The sequence below is a fragment of the Cetorhinus maximus genome, chromosome 9, assembly GCF_964194155.1.
Source record: "Cetorhinus maximus chromosome 9, sCetMax3.hap1.1, whole genome shotgun sequence".
Lineage (NCBI taxonomy): Eukaryota > Metazoa > Chordata > Chondrichthyes > Lamniformes > Cetorhinidae > Cetorhinus > Cetorhinus maximus.
The window spans coordinates 80665300-80687558 of record NC_135887.1 but is presented as its reverse complement, the minus strand read 5'-3'; the positions used below and the strand labels follow the sequence as shown (position 1 = coordinate 80687558).

General features: G+C 45.8%; 1 long non-coding RNA gene across 2 annotated transcripts in view; it reads right to left on the bottom strand.

The window, feature by feature from the left end:
* The window catches only part of LOC144684754 (uncharacterized), a 108483-nt gene that overhangs the window by 80693 nt on the left and 5531 nt on the right, over positions 1-22259 (bottom strand). Inside the window, exon 2 of one of the 2 annotated variants that reach the window (XR_013577563.1) lies at positions 17365-17500. This is a non-coding gene — a long non-coding RNA (uncharacterized LOC144684754). Of the gene's footprint in view, positions 1-17364; positions 17637-22259 lie in introns of those variants that run through there. The other variant, XR_013577562.1, reaches the window with a different exon arrangement.

Here is a 22259-nt window from a genome sequence, read left to right as displayed (position 1 = left end):
CTTTAGTACAGAGGGAAGGTAACATTCAGACTTGGGCTGATAAATGGCAAGTAACATTTGCACCTTACATGTGCCAGGCAATGACCATTTCCAACGAGAGAGAATCTAACCATTGCCCCTTGACATTCATGGCAAACCATCACTGAATCCCCCACTATCATAGGAACTTAGGAGCATGAGCAGGCCATTCAAACCTGCTCTGCTCTTCAATAAGATCATGGCTGATCTGGTTGTGATCTTAAATCTAGTTTCCTGTCTACCTCTCATAACTCCGTTGTTTATGAAAAATCTGTCTAACTCTGCCTTGAATAAATTCAATGACCCAAATCAACATCCTGGGGATTACCACTGACTAGAAACTAAACTGGACTAGCCATATAAATACTGTGGCTACAAGAGCAGGTCAGTGGCTGGGAAATCTGAGGCGAGTAACTCACCTCCTGACTCCTTAAAGCCTGTCCACCATCTACAAGGCCCAAGTCAGGAGTACGATGGAATACTCTCCACTTGCTGGCTCCAACAACATAAGAAACTCGACATCATCCAGGACAAAACAACCTGCTTGATCAGCACCCCATCAACTAACTTAAACATCACTCCTTCCACCATCGCTACACAGTAGCAGCAGTGTGTACCATGCAGAAGATGCACTGCAGAACTCACCAAGGTTCCTTCAACAGCACCTTCCAAATCTGCGACCTCTACCACCTTGAAAAAACAAGGGCAGCCTTCCCAGCAGCACTGTGGGTGTACCTGTAGCAGGTTCAAGAAGGCAGCTCACCACCACTTTCTCAAGGGCAATTAGGCACAGGCAATAAATGCTGGCCTTGCCAGCAATGCCACATCCCCTGAAAGAATGAGGAAAAAAAGCTACCTCAGTCTAACAGTTCACATTGTTACCAGCAGCACTTACATATGGGGCCCCATGTTGCCCAGTATTCAATTCTCGCAGGAGCAATGCTTATGAAATTAGGAAAACAAGAACTTCCGTCTTGTTCTCTTACCTTTTTTAATTAACATATATATTTTAAGTTACTCTTTTCACTGTAGTATAAAGGGTTAACAGGTGGGATATGCTAATGTATAACATAGATGATGATGTAGCACTGACATCAGTAAGTCATGTGTTAGACTCGAGAGAGAGAGAGAGATTGGAACACCATGCCTAGGAGCAACATGCCTACTCTGTAACCTGTTTAGATGTAGTACTAATAAACAAGTGGCAAGCAGATACCAGAGTATGACTACAGCCTGTCTACTAACCAAGTACCATGCCTAGAGCCCATAGACAGGAGGTCCATCTCAGAACATGGTGGTAGCACTGGAGACATTGATGTAAAAGATACATAGGTGTTATTGAAGGAACCACAGAGTGAAGAAAACTTTTGTATCAGATTGTACTTACAAATCGACAGGAGGAGGAGGCAAACTGGGATGTGCTGACAATGCCAGCACCACTCGAGCAGTCCCTGCCCTTGCCGTAGCTATTCAAAATAGTTGAGGGTCTGCAGAGGCACCAGAGCTAGAAGAGATGGAAGAAAAACTTCCTCAGGTGTTGGGCGACATCGGGAAAGTATGATAAAGAGCAGCAGCTCCAGGTCAGTTTATTTGTTTTTGCTGTGTGTCCGGTAGCAGACGATGTTCTCTTTAGGCAAAGGGTGGAGGAGTCAACTGCAGACTTTGACACCATTCTCAAGGCCTTTACATATTTTAACCCGCCACAGAACCCAGTTATTGACCAAACGGTTCAGTACTTAATGCAGGCCTGGGCGCTGAATCAGGCTATAATCCAACATGACTCTGAGGCTTCACTTGACTCTGTTGACTAGGTAGGCCCACTAGCAGTGGCCTCACCCACACGAAAGCCCATCAAACGGGCAGCGGCCCCACCCACACCCAAGTCTGCCAAGCCCGGCAAAAGTGGGTGAAACTCCACACCAGCATCCATTTCAAGATGTTCGCGATGTAACACAAGAAACCAACATATACGTCATGTTTGCCCAGCTAGGAGTGCAGAATGTTTGCAGTGCGGCAAAAGTGGACATTTCAAGCATTTTTGCAACTCCAACAACTTTAATCGAGGTAGAAGACAAGAAAATATTTCCAAAATACACCCCATCCAAGAAATTGGAAATCAAAATAAAGACGAAAATACAGAGTTCCTAGGGGAAGTTCATGGTCTTAGTCCAGGCTATTGGTCAGTTATAGTACAAGTTCAAGGCTTCAATACCACCTTTAAAATTGATTCTGAATCTGCTGTTAACATACTGGCAGATAATCTCGACAGCTGGCTTCAACCACTTATCCTTCATCCATCAGTTATCAAATTATCACCAGGAGGCACAGACCTTCCAGTTAGGGGCAGGATTATTGCTCCTCTTCGCTACAAGGAGTGCCAAGTTGTTGATTCTCTCTGTGATCTCCACAATCAACACACATCCTTATCGAGTGGTGATGTTGGCATACTTCTGGGAATCCTAGAAAAACCGGATGCTGCCCACCATTTAAACGGCTCACTGGCCTGGATTTTCTGTGCCCGATCGTCACAGCTGTGGCCGGTGGCAAGGTGGTAGAACCTTGCGAAAAGGCCCTTGGCACATTTCCCAGAAATATGAATCCAGGAGGTGATTGGCCCCACCCTTCATCAATCATGGACTGCATTTCCTGCCATCGAACTTATGCCGTAATCACCCCCCACTCCCTTGTCAAATTTAAAGCTCACGTCAGTGTGATTTTATGATGGCATGATTTACAACTGCCTTTAAAAGGTGTGCACCTGGGGACCTGAACTTCAAGGGGCACTCGGAGGTGGGTACACACAACTTTGCGGAGAGTTCGGGAGGATCCCAATGGAAGGAAGCGGCTCCGCAAATTCGGGGGGTGGGGGTGGCAGGGGGGGTCACAGGCAAGTCGCACAGCGACTTCTTCATGGCTGGCTTGTAGGGCAACAGTGCAAGGGTGGGGTTATGGCAGCACAGACTGAAGTTTGAACACAAAAACATGTAGTAGTTGAGGAGAGGAAGAAAGCGGCCGAGAAAATGCCAGAACACATCAAAGATAAGCACTCTTCTGCAGCTGACACCGTCTAGATTGAGCTCAATTGACATGCTTGGCCTCTGGCTAGTCAAGCAGCACTAATTCCAGACAGTGTCAATGATTGCTCCTCTGCTGCTAACCCCTCATGAGTGTACTTCAAACTTGAATGAGTACTACGGTGCTGCAGAACAAGTGGGCGACTAGGCAAGCTTGAGGATCCTCTTGGGAAAGGTGGACATCGAACACTGACAGAGGGGTGTGCTCCTAATCCCTTGCATTATGTTTAAGTTGGCATTGAAAAGTCCCCCTCATGATCCAAGCAAACTGCAAAGCCTTGGAGTGCAGGTTAGGACAATGCCTGCGCCTGAGGTGAGAGTTCAGGATGCAGTTGAGTGGCCAAAACTGAAACCACTCGGTCATGTGGTGTGGGGCGGCGCTGGGTAGGGCATGGTGTACTGTCATGGGCATCTATCTGGCAGCCTGGACTCTCTAGCATGCGCTAAGGGACCTTGAGAGGCAGCTGCAGGTGATAACTTGACCAAAAGTGACCCTTAGGAGACAATTGCTAACCCTTGCAGCTCCCTCTTTGATACAGCAGTGAGAAGACCATCAGGAAGATGGAGACTGCTGATCTCACTGTCTGCCTCATTGCTTATAGGCAGGAGAGAAGGAGGAAAATGTGACAGAGGTGCCTGACTCGCCAAAGGAGGAGCAGATCCCTGAATAGCATGGGGCATCATGGCCTCCTCCGCATGTGGAGGATGAACCCCACAGAGCTGTCATTTGAAGGCACGCCGCTTGACCCAGGATCTATAGACGCCGCATGTGCTACCTGCAGATGAGCGAGAACTACTGTTGCCGACATCTGCGCATGTCAAGGGAACAAGTCAAACACATACACCACCTTCTGCAGGATCTGGCACCATGGGGCCCAGGGGGTCCCTTCCCACCGGCATTGCTGCCCTTGCCCCGGCACTATAAGCAAGCCATGAAGAAACCGTTGTGATAACTTGTCAGTGGCAGTTAAAGTCACCACTGTGCTCCATTTCTACAGCCGTGGCTCCTTGCTGGGCTCCACTGGGGCCCTTTGTGGGACCTTGCAGCTCCAAATGATCTGTTGCAGGATGAGGTCCTAGAGTTTGATTCGTCTTTCAAGTTGATAGACGAACAATATGAAGTCTCTGCTGTTTTGCAGCCAGCTGTGTACCACTGAACCTACAAATGAATTGCCTAGTTTATCTCTCATTGTCCATGAAAAGTCTTCCAGAGAGAATGCCTTGCCTGAGTCTATATCAGAGTTCATAGCGGATCACACTGCAAAAAAGCTGATACCTTCCAGGCGTAAAAGTCAAGTGACATCCATACTTCAGTCCCAGTTGAAAGTCTTCTTCCCTCCAGAGATGGATGTCAGCACAAAAGCTGCAGCAGAATCTTTAGCATTTCTGAAGCTGCAGAATCCTGTACAGCAATCTCGTCTCTGTGTTAGTCATCTAAGGGAAGTTTGTCCCATTACAGAAGATGGTGCTGTCTTGTCCCTATATCCTCAGCAATTCTTACCATTGCTCAGGGTGGAGCAACATCACACAGGGGGAAGTGTGGCTCTCTTACCACTGCCTACAGAAAGTAGGCAGTCATCCCAAATTATCATTGGGAAATCATCTCTTCATCTGTATCTGAAAGGCTTACAGGAATTTTGTCATTTTGTTTTCCTTTGTTGTTTAAGTTCAACTGAAATCTTGGATCTTCAATACCTTTTCAGTCTTTGATGCGGCAGTGAATGACATGGCTGTGACAGTCTTCCCTGGAGTTGAAGATTATTCCTCTTCTGAAGGTCTTTGCCTGTGTGCTTCAAGTGAGCAACAAGTTCCTCAAAGCCCTGAGTTCTCTTATAATCCCAGAGAACCGAAGGTTGATGCCCTTCAGTCTCTTCTCTTGTATCAGTTTTTGTTGAAATGTCTTTGTTATCCTTGCAGTTCAGTCATCCTGAACCCTATACTCTGCTTCCCAATAATGCTGACAGTAATGCTGCTTAAATTGCTGTCCTATTCTGCACATGTTGATGTCTCCCCAGATGCAGAAAAAGCCCCTCATATATCCAAGACATTGACGCTAAGGGCCAAGAATACAGTGGGAGATTGAATCCCCCAGGACTGTGACTTGTGAGGGGGAAGAGTAAGAGTTGGAGTTGGATTGAATCTGCAGTTGTAAAAAGGAACTTACAGAAATGCAATGTAAATAGTTAAAGACTTCCTAGTGTTGTTGAAAATTGGACAGTATACTTTGTGGGTGGTATAGTATAAAGGGTTAACAGATGGGATATGCTAATGTATAACATAGATAATGATGTAGCTCTGACATCAGTCAGTCATGCGTTAGACTCGCGAGAGAGAGAGAGAGAGATTGGAACACCATGCCTAGGAGCAACATGCCTACTCTGGAACCTGTTTAGATGTAGTACTAATAAACAAGTGTTAAGCAGGTACCAGAGTATTACTACAGTCTGTCTACTAACTAAGGACCACCTTAGAACATCCACCCCTCACCATCCACTTTATATGTTGGCTTGTTCCCATCTCATTAGGTTAAGAATGTGCTGTATTATTGTTCCCAGAAATTCATCCAGCTTCTTCAGAACTACTGTAGCAAATATGCACTCACTACACAAGCTGTATCTTGTTCCAAGTGGCGACAATCCTCTGCATAAAAAAAAACTGTCTGACAGCGGGAGTAGTAGGGTCTGGTTCATAAAGGGTTAATGTGGGACTGAGTAAAGTACCACCCACACCGTGAATGGAGAAGCCACACGACCCAGTGCCAGGGTCAGTCTAGAGGTAGATAAAGACTGGAGTCAGCTCCTTACCTGTGCCCTCCACTGTAACTATGCACATAGGTATTGTTAACTATGAATTGTTAGTAAAGACTTGATGCTAACATACTCTAGACCACAAAGCCTACTTCATGGTGTTCAAAGCAGGATTCTTCAACAGCTGGTTGCATAGCTTACACACATAACCCCTCATTGTAACTGTATTCTAAGTAATTCAAATTGTTTGTCTACACTTAAAGGTTAGGCCCTTCATTATTTTAAAACATTTCAATTAAATCCTCCTAAAAGCTCAAACTTTTGCTAGAATGAAAAGACCCAGTTCTCCAATCCAATTGAGATCCAGGGCCATTTAAGTTAGGGATCATTCTAAGGGCCCTCCTTTGAATCTTTTCCACAGCCATGTGAGGGACCAAAGCTCAAAACAGTATTTTTATCAGGTCTAACTATAGTCTCTATAAAAAACATTTATAGATCAGTTTTATTCAGAATTGTCCTCACTACACAGATTATTTTCAGTAGCCTCTTCAACATTGTATCTTCAGAATCTGTGTACTATACGCCTTTCCCACTCAACAGCTTTATAATTCTGTGCCAAACATGGTATACATGTGCTTGACGTTAGCTCTACCCACACACCTAGTGCTGGGTTTATCTACAAAAATGGCATCAGCTATATCCTCACATTTTTCCCTCATGCAGGGTTGTGACACTTAGCACACTGATCTTCACTGTTGTTTATGAACTTAAGGGAAGAACCATTATCTGAACCATTTACACAGGTCATGAAGAGCGGCAATCCCAAAGGCCCCTGTGGGAGACTGGGAGTCCACTTGTAACCAGCCTCTGCACATGACTAATCCCAATTAGAACAAACCAGATTAATATCCAATGTATGATCAACCACCTATCCCGCAGGATTCTTCTTTATAAACTAATCAATTGTGTGGCACCTTGTCAAAAGTTCTCCGAAAGTCCAAGTAATGTTGGCATCTCTCTCCGCCCATCCATCAAGCAACTGGACTGAGATAGGAGTTCAACAAAGTTTGTGGAAGGGGTGGAAGAGCTATCTTGTTTCCTAGCTTTTGCTTCATAACCCAGGCATGCCCAAAGACTCAAAGACCACCAAAACAATCCTTATACCAAATTGGTATTAGAAGCTTAATTATAAAATCACATCAGTGTTTTGTGCCAAACCACTTCAGAATAAGTAACTAGTCTATCAGATACTTTGAGAAAAGCAAAAACATTTTAAACTTTGAAAAAAAAAGCTTCAGGAAGGAAATTGCTACAGTTCTAATATTATTTGTTCAGCTTTCGCAAAATGTTTTTGCAGAAACCTCGTGGGTCTACCTTGAACAGACTGCAGAGCTTACAAGGACAAAAGCCATGCAACTGTTCTCAGGCAGATCATGCATGGAAGCACTGTGAGAGAAGGATGTTGAATAAATGAGAGTCCCACACAGAAAGTAAACAATGTCACATGGCTAGACATGAAGCAACATTTGGAACCGGCAAACAGCCTTGCTGCCAGATTAGTTCAATCTGTTAAAGGGGAAATGGGTGAAATGAAATGAGTGTGAAGTTCGACAACAAAGTGGACAATTACTGGAATTACCTGTTTCCAGCCTTGCATTCAGGTTGATCCGTCAGTTTACAAAATGTATCATTTCACAGTGACAATATTTTTTAACTTTTGAAAGATAAACGTGAACACAAATAAGCTTTGCTCGTCTGTTGGTTTTTTTTGTGTGTGCCTTCCTTAATCCCAATACAATGCAAATGAAGGAAGTAATCTGAAAAACGTTCAAATCATTTGGATTGAGACTGGAAGGTGGTGACTATTTGTCACAAGTAAATTCTAAAAAGGCAAAGCTTCTTCAGCTCATTGCACTCTTGAGTTTTGACCTGACCCAAGGTCCTTATATCTAATTTGCATGAAGCATCTTTTCCCTTCAATGAGAATGAACAATTGCATCAAGGATTTTTCCAAATGCTATGAGACGGGCAGATCTGTGAAGCTTTTCTGTGTTTTGTTGAAACATCAGGGATGACTAATATAAACATTTTTTGAAGACACTGGGAGACACTAAGGTTAAAGTCTGACCTTTGACACCAAAGCCTGCCTGCAATAATTAATTCAGGCGCCTCGGAATCCCAGCATTATGACTGAATGTAGATTTGTTTGAAGGGACTCAGTTTTCTTTCACATTGCCCAGTTGTAATTACAGCAGCATTTCCAAAAAAATTTACATCTGTTCTTTTTAAGGAAAGACTATTCTGGTATAGAGAAAGGGGTTCATTAGTGGTCCTTTATTCTCATTCTTTGCTATACTGAGTCCTTTTCATATTTTAGCTTGACATTTTTCCAAACCGGCCTAGTCCTGAGAATACTTGCTTTCAGCAAAAGTGGAAGTTCCTTGTACAACGTGGTTTTGTTGCACTCCAAGTAGTCCAACACTGTTTATCTGATCGTAAACGTTTTATCCAGTGTAACGAGCTGATGGAAGCCCAGCACCCAGTGGTGAATTAAATATGCAGACTAGATCTTAAAGAAAATGAGGTTTATTCACCCATGTTGCATCTTTACTTGGCATGATGAACAAGACAGTGATTTCCTCCCCCAAACTCCTCTTCCTAACGCAGCCCTGCCATTTATTCTTACAGGCTGCAAATTTTCCTGATTACACCAAACTAACACTGATTAAAGGCAAGTAAGGTCGATGATTTCTTAAAGCTACCTCCTTTTACATAGCTTCTTAAATTGTATCCATTTCTCAGTTACAGAGCCCTTAACATCCTATGGTTTACATAGTGCCTTCTTTCACACTGTTACGTCAAACTAACTCTGCTATCCAGCTGCAGCTAATGAAACAAATCTTCAACTGAAAACCTTCCTTTATAATGTAATCTTTAAAAAATGGCAAGCCTTTGCTTCTCTCATTAGTTATGTGAATGCTTGATGTGAACACTTTCCCCCATCTCTGGCACCCAATATCAAGAACGTAGCACTTTCAGATTAAATCTCGCATGGTCGGATTCAGGTTAAAGCTGCCTTTACCTTGTCCCTACAATCACCCTCAGTCCCTAACTTCCGAACAGTAAGATCTATAGCATCTGACCTTATTTCAGCCATCCTAATATCTTGGCAGAATGTACTTCCCACTTATCGCTCAGTCAAGTGTAGCTATGTGCTGTGGCTCATGAGCTGCTGTAACAGAGACAGAGCGAACCCAATTTAAGGGCATTCCTTCCCAATTGACCAATTGAAGAGCCTTTCATTCATTAATCTGGGATGGAATTAAAACCTGTTCCCACAAGGATTGTATGCTAGCTCACTACATAGTCTGCATTAGTGACATATCCAGCTTGTTACTTGAGGAAGTCATCAAAGGTTCCTTCATGAATGGAGTTCAGTGAATGGCTCAGTTTACTATTGTGTAGCAGGTCTACTGTCTCTCACTGCATATCATGTTTATCTAACACAGTAGATTCACTATTTCCCATTGTACATTTATCTATATGCCATGTGCAATCCACAGTTTCTGACTTTTTAAAAAATATAACACGAGATTTACTGATTCATATTGGTTATTCTCCAAGGTATGGGGATGATTCAATTTAAAATGCAATCTATTATTTTTGTACAATACCCCCATTGTATCTGACTACAAGAGCAGGTCAGACTGGGTATTCTGCCATGTCTCATATCCTGACTCCTGTTACCATCTACAAATCACAAGTCAGGAATATGATGGAACACTCTCCGCTTGCCTGGATGAGTGCAACTCCAACAATACTCAAACTACACATCACCATCCAGGACAAAACAAGACTGCTTCATTGGCACCCCATCTGCCACCTCAAACATTCAATCAATGTATCATCAGTGCACTATGATGGCAGTGTGTACCATCTACAAGATGCACTGCAGCAAATTGGCAAGGCTTCTTTGACAGCGCCTTCCAACCCATGACCTCTACCACCTAGCAGAATAAGGTCAGAAGGCTCATGGGAATACCACCACCTGCAAGTTCCCCTCCAAATCAGGCACTATCCTGGCATGGAAATAAATCACCGTTCGTAGGTCAGTATCCTGGAAACCACCACACACCACACCGCCCCCACCCTACCTAACAGCACCATGGAAATACCTTCACTTCCTAGACTGGTTCAGTAGGTGGCTCATCACCACTTTCTCAAGGACAACTAAAGATGGGCAATAAATGTTTGCCTTACCAGCAGCACCCATAGTCCCATGAATTTATAAATTATTTTGTAAAATGTTATGTCAGGTGAGGTTGCCACATGTTCCTTTTGATATCTGACTAAACAAAGTCTTGAAGATTCCCCCAGTATCAGCAAGGTCTGTGGCCAGGGCTGAATTACAGCCGATCCAAGCAGGAAAGTGATGGGGATGCTGGCAGGAACTTTCTGCCCTGCAATTGGATGGGAAAGGGAGGAGAGGAGTCACCGATGACATCCCTGATTCTGAGCGGGCAAAAATCAGTCTACTGCAGATTTAATCTACTATCTTCTCCACTGTTTTGTTCAGTTACTCACCTCTTACAGACCCACTGGGCCACTGGAAGAGGTCAAAATCTAGCTCAGCTAATGTTTGGGAAGAGAGCTGACACCAGGGGCAGAATTTTTCGTTGAGTGGGCAGGCGCGCACCCGACCCACTCAAGCATAAAATAGCGTGTGATGACATCGGGAGAGCGTCCTGACGTCATCGCGCACTCATGCAATATTTCAGTCAGCGGGCAAGCAGGGGAGTTGGACCTGCATCTGCCATTAATTACGAGGCCAGTTAAGGCCATTAAAAAGGCAATTAAGGTAGATTTCACATTGCGATTTCGCACTCGTCGCACAGGCAATGAGCCGACAAGCGGACAGGCGGACAGCCGACATTTTGCAAAACCTCAACCAAAGGCAGGATAAAAAGGGTTAGCAGCATTGCCAGTGTGAGTAGGAAGGAGTTTTGGAGATAGTATGCTGCTCGTTGCTTATTGGTACTTGGCAGCTTCATCCCTGTTTGGAGCTTCATTCTAAGCATTTCCAGGCTTCATTTCAGGGCTTACTGGTGTCTCCAAGGCCCCCGGAGGATTCAGACCATGTGTCAGGTATCAGACAGCTTTCCATTGCCATGGTAATGGGGGTTGTGGTCTCCGCTGGTGGCACATCCTCTGTGGAGGAAGAGAGGGGCAGAAGGGAGAGGAGGCCAGGTATCCGAATGCAGCTTTCAGGGGAGGGACCTGTGGCGCAGACACAAGGGGCGCAGGGCCAGCAGGAAGTCCAAGGCAGAAAGGGCCACAGGAGACACTACTATCCTGCTGCCAGAGTTTAAAGGCAGCGGTGCAGCTATCTCAATATGTCTGAGGTTCAATGCCGAAGGAGGCTCCGCCTCTCAAGGGAGACCGTGACCTCCATTTGCCAGATGATTGGGCCTGAGATCAGCTCCGATTGTGTGGGTGGACACCCCATGCCAGTGGCTCTGAAGGTCACAGTGGCCCTCAACTTCCAGGCCTCCGGTTCTTCCTGGGGTCAGTGGGGGAATCTGTGTGGAGCCTCCCAATCAGCTGTCCACAGTTGCGTCAAGCTGGTGACAGAAGCTCTGTTCAGGCGGGCACTGAACTTTATTCTTTACTGTATAGATGAGGCCAGCCAGGCTGAGTGAGCCAGAGGCTTTGCAGCGATTGCTGGGTTCCCCCGCGTCCAGGGTGCCATCGGCTGCACACATGTGGCCATCAAGGTGCCAGCGGGTCAGCCGGGTGCCTTCATCAACAGGAAGGGATTCCACTCCATGAATGTGCATATAGTGTGTGAGCACAGGATTCAAATTCTGCAAGTCTATGCAAGGTAACCTGGCAGCTCCCATGACGCTTAAATCCTGAGAAACTCCCAGGTGCCAAGGTTCTTCAGTGCTGCAGCCCGACTGGAAGGATGGCTGCTGGGTGACAAGGGTTATCTGTTGAAAAGTGCCTCATGACGCCTCTCTGCCACCCAAGAACAGAGGCAGAGCAGTGTTATAATAGGAGTCATGCCTCTACAAGTGCAGTGGTAGAGAGGACCATAGGTCTTCTCAAGATGAGCTTCCATTGCCTGGACCATTCTGGGGGAGCACGACAATACCCCCCAGAGCAGGTGTCACTGATCGTGGGTGCATGCTGCGCTCTCTACAATCTGGCACTGGCAAGATGGGGACTCACTGGAGGAAGAGGATCTTGAGGCAGCTGCACAGGCCACAGAGAATGAATCCAGTGGTGAGTCAGGAGAGGAGCACAGTGAGGAACATGCTGAGGGTATGGAGGCAGACCTCTGTAACCTTCAGGGAGGCAGGGACACCAGGGATGCCTTGATCCAACACTCCTTCAGCTAGGCTGCCAAAGATCTGCCAGGGCTGCCGCCTCCATCCTGGATGTCTGAAATGACCCTTTCATTTGCACCCAAATTCCACTCAATTCCTGTGCAATAAAGTATCCAGCCGGTCACGACCAGCATTACATACTGGCGTACCCTGCACCAGAAAGAAAAAGGTGAAGCATACTCAGGCCATCTGAACCAAAGCAAATTTAATGTTATTGTCACATTGAATGCATAACGACATTACCACCACTGGTGTTGATGTCCACACCAGCAGACATAAACCAAACATAAATGAACAGAAAATCACCCATCAACTGTCCCTTTTGTGCTCATGGTGCCTTTTCCGTTTCTGAGTGCTGCATCTTGGTGCCCATCCACCCACCTCGCAGGCACCGAGATTGGAGACAGCCTGCTGACTCTGCTGTCTTGTTGGCCTTGATGACCTTGGTGGTCATCCTCTGGCCAGTGGAGCCTGTGCTGGCCCTGCATGGGAGGAAGTGGCCAGTGCCATGCCTGGCACCTGGCATGTCCCCAGTCATCGCAGTCTCATCAGACACAACGGTTACTGGTGAAGGGGCGGAGCTACTGCCGTCATCCAGAGTGCCCTGTGAGGAGTCGCAGAGACGACATGCAGCTTGTGCACCAACGTGAGGTCGCTCTGGACCTCCCTGCTCACCATTGATGGACGGACACCTAGCTGGGATATTGGGTGCCTCATCGATCTCCCACACTGGCACTGACCACCTGAGGTCAGTGCCTGTGTGGGGGCTTGCAGCTCCAAACGCAACCCCTGATTCTGTCCCTGCATCTCCATGAGAATCACTGCTCTCTCAATGAAGGAGGCAGCGCGCTCGGTGATGAGGGTCAACGCAGCGCTCACACTCCGCATGGACTCCTCCACAACAGAAGCCATGGCACGCATACCCTCATGGATCTCCGCCAGATCCTCCCGCACATCCCGTTGGACATCCAGCATCTGCCGCCTAAAGGATGACTCCAGAGGCTCATCATCTGCCTTCAACTAAGCATCGTCCTGGTCTCCAGCAGTCCTCCGACTGCCGGCGCCCTGGCCACTCTCTGCTTCCACCTACACCTCAAGCAAGTGTGAAGTGCCCTCACCAATGTACACCCACATTCTTGCCACTAATCTAATGCCCAACGAGGTGCTGGTATCTGCCCTGGTGCCTGGTTCAGAGAGCGGGTATGACGCAGGTCCAGACGATGCCCAGTGGTCCTCCGGCATCAGAGGTGGCCCTTCAGGATCCAGAGAGCGAGTGTGTGCTGGCAAATCTAAGGGAGAACAAGGACATGTCATTAGTTAAAGCCATCACACTGTCACTGTGCATACCAGGCACCCTGGTGAGACAATGGAGATCTGCATCATGGTGCCATTGTCTTTCAATGATCAATGTGGACTCCAAGTTCGAGCTCACATCAATGAACAGACTACACTAGAATGGTTGCACAATCCGAAATTCTCACCTTAGTGCACTGTGCTCTTAACTTTGTCTGGCACCCCGCCTCTCCACACCAGGTTTGCACATGGAACATGCTGGCTCTCCAGCTCAAGGGCGTCCTGCTCGAACCTGGTCAGCAACAGCAGGTTGGGTGGGCCTCCGCCTGTCCGTGACCTCTCTGATTGGTTATGGCTTGTCTTCTCCTGAAAGGACAGAGAAGCTTTGATTAGTCCACTCTCTACCTGCAGCGCCATTGCAGCCTGGCCAAACGCAGCTGAGGAGCATCTCGCAGGGCACATCCGAGTTGCGGCCCTCGAGCTGCAAGGTACTCAGTCCAAGCAGCCAGGGCTCACCCCCTTGGCCAGCTCTGGCGTCATTGACAGTTGGCACTCAGACTCTAACACCCCTCAGATCCATGGGGTGATGGCCAGACCTTAACACTTCTGAACACTGACCCATGCCAACACAGTACTCATGCTTCCTGAGTGCAGGAGGTCATTGAACCTCTTCCAGCACTGCACCCATGTGCACCGCTCCACATCAAGGCTGCTAACCAGTGCTGCCACCTCCCCCCATGCCCTCTTGATGAGGTGCAGTGGCCCCCTACTCCCATCTCTGAGGACAAAGATGCCCCTTCTGGCAGCCACCTCCTCCAGGAGGACTGTGAGGTACTCATCCAAAAAGCAGGGAGCCGAGTGCCCACCCGATCTGCCCTCCCGCCTGGCATCTCCAGCCACACTTGACTCCATAATTTGAATTTGCTAACACAGAACAGACGTTCTTCCGTGGCAGCCTTCCAGGGGTTGCCTGTGTCGTTATTAAAATAGCCGCCATTGAACCCAGCAACCAACAGGCCCCCACCTCTTCTTGGCCCTTCCCAACCAGTGGGGAGCCGCATTTCACACTGGGCGGGCCTTAAATGGCCTGCCAGTGTGAAATTGCGATTGGAGGCCAATCACAGGCAGTGTCACAGGCCGATCCTGGGCCTGCCTGCCAAACTCAAATTTCTGCCCCAGCTCACCACAACATATCTCCAAGCAGTCTCCTGAAATAGCATAATCTCTCAGTTGACTGCTCAACTACTGCAGGTACATGGCTCCATGAGGCAGAGAGACTGGAGAGAAAGCAAAGAGGTTCATACCTTCATAAGACTCTTGCACAACACCCAAGAGAAAACACATTGAGAAAAGGCATTATTCCATCCAGTCCACTCCTAACATCATACTCGGGTAAGTGTTAGAGCGCCATGTCCATTTTTCAGACTCAGTGATGTCAAATTTAGGAGTAGAAGTACCTGTGCCCAATCACGACAATTGTTTGGGCCACTGCTGATTTAGTTGGGCCCTTTCCTTCAGTCACCCCAGGCAGCCACCTGAAACAGGCATTAGGCACCTTGCGAATGTCAATGAGGATCCTAACGCCTGTTTAAATACCAGGTTTTGAAACTGGTCTACAAAAACTAAGCAGTGATTGGGCTCGCTCCACTCAGAATCTTCAGCAACTGTTGCGGATGAAGTGAGGCTGCCACCAACAGGTAGGTATTTTTAAAAATGTTATTTTCAAAAAAAACGCGATGCTGTTGAGCCGGGGGAGCATGAATGCTCTCCGGACTTCAAAGTATCGAGTAACCCCCACCACCCCTCCACTTTCACTGCTGCTTTGCACCTACCCTCACCCATTCTCCCCACGGGACTTACCTGTTGGCCACTCCTGGCAAGGCAAGCGGGCCAATATTCAGCTTGTTCAAATGGGCAAGCTGCCCGTAGAGGCACCAGAAATGGTGACATTTTACCCATTTAATATTAATGAAGCCTGAGGCCCAATTGTGGGCTGGCCTAGGCCTCGGCCTATTGGTTCAGATGCTTGTTGTGGCTGCATTGTTCCTTCATGCCCGAGAGTTGGGCACCGTCAAATTTCTACATCCCCAAAATACAAACTGCACTATGACATACTCTACCCAAGACATCTAACCTGCTAGGGTGTAAATTAACATCTGATAAACCTTCCAAGATGACAAATGAATGAAATTCCTCTCTGACGCTTAGATAATCAGGGAAAACTCAAGTTAAGCGTGTTAATATAATATTGCAATCTTCATTATTCAACCCTGACCAGTTGCATTCCACAGATGACATTCCCATGTACCCAGCAGACCAGAAATAATTGTCTTCCATAGAGAGTGTCACCATCTAGTTTATAGTTATCTTTGTAACTCAGCTTCAGTTTTTACCAGATATTCACACAGCTTATTTTTTTAAAGGAGATAAGACGTGTAGCATTGATTGCTTTTGGTGAAAGTGTTGTCTACAGACTTATTGGCTTTTCCTTATTATGTTTGCGGATAACTCTGCAAGGACAATGTATATGTACTGAGCACCAATAATACAAGATAATCCAGAGCAAGGGGAGGCCATTCAGCCTACCAAGGTCATGTAAGATTATTCCATTGTGGACTACCTTCAGACACCATCTGTTAATATCCTAATTTGGTAAACACTCAATTTCTTCCTCTAGCTCTCCTGAAAATAAATGCTTTGAAACACCCACCAAAGTATCGAATAAGTAGTCAGTGAGGTAATTGAGCCAATTACCTGCAGAACTGTAGAGCATTCCTACTGGAGAGAGGGATTGTTCTCCCAATCTGTCTCCTGTGCTTGACAGAAATTAATTTATCCTCAGGATTGACAAGTTTCTCTTCCCACCTGCAGATATTGATTACTTATCCAATACCCACACACCTTCCACCCGCTCTCCCAACCTGATATGACCAATGATCATTGGTTAGTTCTGACAGTTGAGAGACTATTCCATTACAGCTAGCATAATCCAATTCTGCCCTCCCCATGTCAGCATTTTCCCTGGAACCTCTGTATGCTGCACAAAGAAAATTAAATTAATTGATTCTCGTTTTGAATCAGTGGGGATGGATCATTAAATGCAACTGGGGACTAAAAATGGAGCAGAGGGCTTTACGATGATGGACAGCAGCTAATCAGAATCAACAAAGATATTTACAGGAGAAATAGTCATCAAAGCCCAACTCAAGGATTCGGTTTCCTGGGATAATAATTTCCATGGGTTTACAGAAATGTTCAGACCACTATGAGTTACAATATTATTTTATTCAGAATCATTCAACTTGGTGGAAGGGTGGGAAACCTTTTTTACACAGCAAGTGGTTAGGGTCTGGAATGCACTGCCTGAGAATGTGGTGGTGTTTACTGAACTTTCCCGGTTCCTTCAGAAAAACCACTGGGAGACAGCCTCCAATATGAAAATGAGTCTGACCCAGAAAGGTCCACTGTGATCAAACTGGAGTGTATTGAGTGGGCACCATGTCCATTTACTGCAATTTATCTGTTGGGAATCACAGCATCGCAACACATAAGCTTCTGATTCCAGTATTCGCTGTTCTTGGAGAGCTTCTCTATACATTCCAAATGACTACTTCTGTTTCGTTACATTTTTTTTAAAAATATGAAACAGAAATGGAGCACAATACAGTTACAAAGAAGAAATAGATAAGCCTGCTGAACAGAAAATGTAAACAATACACTGGGCAGGCTATCTTAACCAATCCCCATTCCCCTCCCCACACACAATGGGCAGGAGAGGATCAAGGGAAGACGTTAAACTTGAAAAAAATGGAAACTCAAACCGCCACAAAAGTGCCCACTTACAGTTTAACCATGGTAGTTTAGTGTCAGTCGTATAATCCTGAAAGGCCAAGTGGTAATTGTCGTATTTTAATGAGGCTCCATTCCTCAGTATTTGGGAGGAATTTGAATGATCATCTGCAGAGTGAGTTTCCCAGAGCTGAAGAGAGAGAGAGGAGCTGTCAGATCCTGCAGCTAAGTACATTTCCAGCACTGTTTGGGGGACAGAAACAACCGGAGTACTTTCCCAACTCCACAAATAAACCTGTCATGATCTTTCTGTCTGCAAAATGGGCAACACCCACCCCTGCCACCTCTCCTGCCATCCAATCCCTGATTCTTGTGATTGCCAAGGACTATTCCCAGCAGGAGGAAGTGGAGATCCCAGAAGGTCACGGGAATAAAGGTATTGATTTATGAGGGGCTAGGAGGAGGATGATTTAGCAGCTCAACACCAAGCACCAGTAAGTGTTGGACATTCCACCCACTGATATTTCACAATTGCATTGGAATTCTATTGACTTCTTCAATGATAATTTAATGACTGCAGTCACCTAATTGAATAATGTTAATGAGGCTTTCTTTCAGTCAGGATCTTCCATTTTGTATTTGCACTATAATATTATCAGCTAGAAGCTTTTCCACAACAGCGCACCACACCCTGACCTTTGTTATTGAAAATCTCCCTTGAGAAAGTAAACCTTAATCAATCACCGATTTTAGCTACACGCAGATGGACAGACAACTATGTGGAATTCACTGTACACATCAGCAACATTTTTTTGTCGATTTTAACAGAAGGGGATAAACTAATAACACAAGTCAACTTGAGAAGTGGGCTCTGAGGCAGCCTGGAATTCAGAAAACCAAGTTGGTCGACAAATTGTGAAAACAGCTCTGCAAAAACACAAGTTCTACAAATTAGTCATTCAGATTTGTTGATGGAAAATGGTTGCTCGTGTTTACAAAATGGCAACAAATAATGGAAACTGGTGTCAAACCAGTCACCAGATAGCGTGCGTGACAAACATTAGTCAGGCTGCTGGCTTTGTAAGCACACTAGATTTTGGGAAATTCCAGAGACAGTCAACCTTTTTTTACATCTATTGACAGAAAAATAAGCAAATAAATAGAACTGACATCCCCTGGGATTAGAAAGACGATTTTTGGGAACAGTAACTTACTTTTATGTCATGTTACTCCTTCAGATAAAACCCTTGATGTTTAACAAGGGAAGAGGCAGAGATTGAGCTAGAAGTGAGAGAATGTAAGGCGGAGAGGCAACAAAAATAGGCACAAAGTAATGGTTTTTTGGAACGTGGAATCAAAGTATGGGGGAAGCTCACAAGGCAAAGCGGCTTTGGAACGGAGTTCCAGGGGGAGATGGATAAGGAGCAGGAAAATCTAACCTGAATGGACCTGACCCAAGGTTTCTTTGTACCGATATTGGAGGGTTAATTTTTCACTATAGGCACCACAGTGACATGGCTGCAGAGCAACGAGTATCGCATCGCACATCGCACTTCCCACACTGAGCAGACTATGTGGCATTTTCCAAATTCAGCTTCATAAAGGTAGCTGTTTAGAGCGTGTTCCTGGCCTGTGAGAACTTGCTATCAGTCACAGGTGACAAATAGCATGCAGCTTGTAAAGATTGGAGCTGCGTTAATAAAAATAGTCGTTTCATTGTTGCCGAGAAGAGATGGAACCCAGGCTGCAGTTTTCAAACGGAACTGATGGTAATTGGACAGCAAGGAATGACAGGGTGCTGCCCACACTGAAGAAACATGGGGCAGATCTCCCTTCATTTCCATTTCCAACAGTACATAGGCTGGCTGTGGTAGACATTTCTGCCAACTGTCCATGCCATTTCGGGGGCTATAGGCCTGCTTTATAATTTAGGGTCTTACACAGGAGCAAGGAATGCTCCAGGGCTGTGCAGGGGGAGAACTTCACATTTTGAAAAGAGACACTTGCATTTATAAAGCGCCTTTCATGATCACAGGCTACGCCAAATCACTTTAAACCAATTAAGCACTTTCTGAAGTGTATTGTTGTAATTTAGGAAATGCAGCAGCTGATTTGTGCACAGCAAGCTCCCACAAACAGCAATGTGATAATGATCAGGTCATCTGTTTTTGTGATGTCCACTAAATTGCACTAGGCAAGGCAGGAATTTTAAACAATTGAATTAGGATTTTTAAAAATGCCATCTTCAGCGCTTCACAATGGCTGTGCTATATTGTGGCAAGCCGCCACAGGAATCCCACCCTAGCCACCGGTGGCAAGTAACTTATCAGTGACAGAACCGGTCCTGGCATCCACCCAACTTATGAAAACTACCCTGACCAGGCAAGATCAGCCAAGGTCAGAGTTGCAGGCACAGGGTGGGCGGGGGCCAAACCCAGCCAAAATCTGTCGCCATTGCAGCACAGAGGAAAATCCGCTCCACAAAGTCTGCTTGGCAGCAGTTGACTGCCAGAGTAAACATAGTTACAAACACACTGGAGGCAGATGAGGAAAGAAAGATTAATAGCCTCAAAGAGTTTGCCAAGGTAAAGCGAGTTAGTGTTTCACTGCAGCATGTAGAAGGGCAAATTATGCACGCCACATTGAATTTCCTCTCACTCCATTAGATTGGAGATTGCATGCTAAACTCTCAGAAAAATAACTCTTTCCAACCCTTGAGTGTATTGCCTTATTATTGTCACTTCAAAAAGAAACTTTTGGCACATGAGACCATTTGCAGAAGAGAGTGCACAAAGCACAGTTGCGACACAACCACACCTATATCGCATTTGCTCGTTGGCTTGCCCTGGGATAGGAATACATATTTGCCGGTTACTCTGTATTCTAAACTTTCAACGCCGCAAACACCCTTGCTGAATAGGGAAGCACCTAACAGGAGTGAGCAGACCTGACTGGGAGGTGGGCCCCTTAACATTACAGTGCTCAAATAATTTTTAACAGGCCATGCTCAACCTACCGTAACTTGAAAATACATAGGAGGCTCAGCTAGGGTAAAGCTGGAAGCTTCAGCATACAACCATCCAGCTTCTGTTATTCCTCCTGCACTCATTGACCTGTGGAACAGGCTGCTGGCGCATCTAGTGCAAATTGATTCACTAAACTGCTCTTATCCAAGTCACAAATGGCATCCTATATGACTGTAAAATTAAACTGCTGCCCTTGGCCCTTCTTGATCTGTCTGCAGCCTTTCACAGGGTTGATCACACCATCCTCCTCCAACACCACTCCACCTTTGTCTAACTGGGTGGGACTGCACTTGCCTAGTTACATTCTCATCCATGCAATCTTGGGCAATTACTCAACTGTAATGACTCCACTTCCTACTTCCACAACATTGTTTCTGGCATCTCTCAAGGATCTATCCTTGGACCCCCTCTATTTCTCATCCACATGCTGCCCTTCAGCGACATCATCCAAAATCACTGCATTAGTTTCCACATGTACGCTGTCGATGCCCAATTCTACCTCACCACCACCTCTCTCGACCTCTCTGCACTCTCTAAGTTGTCAGACTTCCTGTCCAGCACCAGATGATCAGAAATTTCCTCAACTAAATATTGGGAAGACCAAAGCCACTGTCTTCGGTTCCTGCTGCCATCTCTGTTCCCTATCCACTGATTCCATCCCTCTCCCTGGAAAATGTCTGAGTTTCAACCAGACTGTTTGCGACTTTGGTGTTGTATGTGAGCCTGAGGTGAGTTTCCAGTCACATATTTGCATCATCACTATGATCGCCTATTTCCACCCACGTCGTAAACTGAAACATTCATCGATGCTTTTGTTGCCTCTAAGCTTGACAATTCCAGTGCACTCCTGGCCAGCCTCCCAACTCTCAGCTTTGATAAACTTGAGGTCATACAAAACTTTTCTGCCCATATTCTAACTTGTACATTAAGTCCAATCACCCTGTGCTCGCTGGCCTACATTAGCTCCCAGTTAAGTAACACCTCAATCTTCAAATTCCCATACTTGTTTTCAAATCTCTCCTTGACCTCACCCCTCCCTATCTCCTCCAGCCCCACTACACTCCAAGACATTTGCATTCCTCCAATTTTGTCATTGTGAGCATCCCCGATTTTAATTGCTCCACATTTGGAAGTCATTCCTTTAATTGCCTAGGCTGTAAGCTCTGGAATTCTCTTCCTCAAGTTCTCTGCTTTGTTTAAATCCTTTAAGATATGCTCTTTCAATCATACCTCTTTATCCAAGCTGTCGGTCATCTGCCCTAATATCTCCTAATGTGGCTCAGTGAAACATTCCTGTGAAGCATCTTGGGACATTTTACTACATTAAAGGAGCTAGAAAAATGCATGCTGTCATTGCTCTTGGAAGGCAGTTCCATTTTTCTAACCTTTTTACAGGGTGGGTAAAAATGGCTTTAAGGCACATTCTGATTTATGTGATCTTCCTATGCTGTGCACCACAGCCTGTTGAGAGAACTTGACTTTGCAACCTGGTCCCAGGATTCTGTCAATCCCCTGAGAGTAGAAAGTGCATGAGATATGGCACCCTTTGGGATAATTCAAAGTGAACATGATTATGCAATTTTTACACACAAACTCATTGGAACTGTCAAAGAACTGTCCAGCTGTCAAGGAACTGTCAAAGCTGTCAAGGAACTGTCAAGGAATAGTAGGAGAGTTGGCATGGAGGGGTTAAGGTCAAAGGATGGTGGGTAGGGTTATGGATTGGCAGGAGTTGGCACTAAGTTGGCATAAGGGATATGAGTGGGAAGTGGATAGAGCATCATGGGTTGGCAATGTAGGTATGAGGGATCATGGGGGTTGGCTGGAGCTGCATAAGACCATAAGACATAGGAGCAGAAGTAGGCCATTCAGCCCATCGAGTCTGCTTTGCCATTCAATGAGATCATGGCTGATGAACTCCAC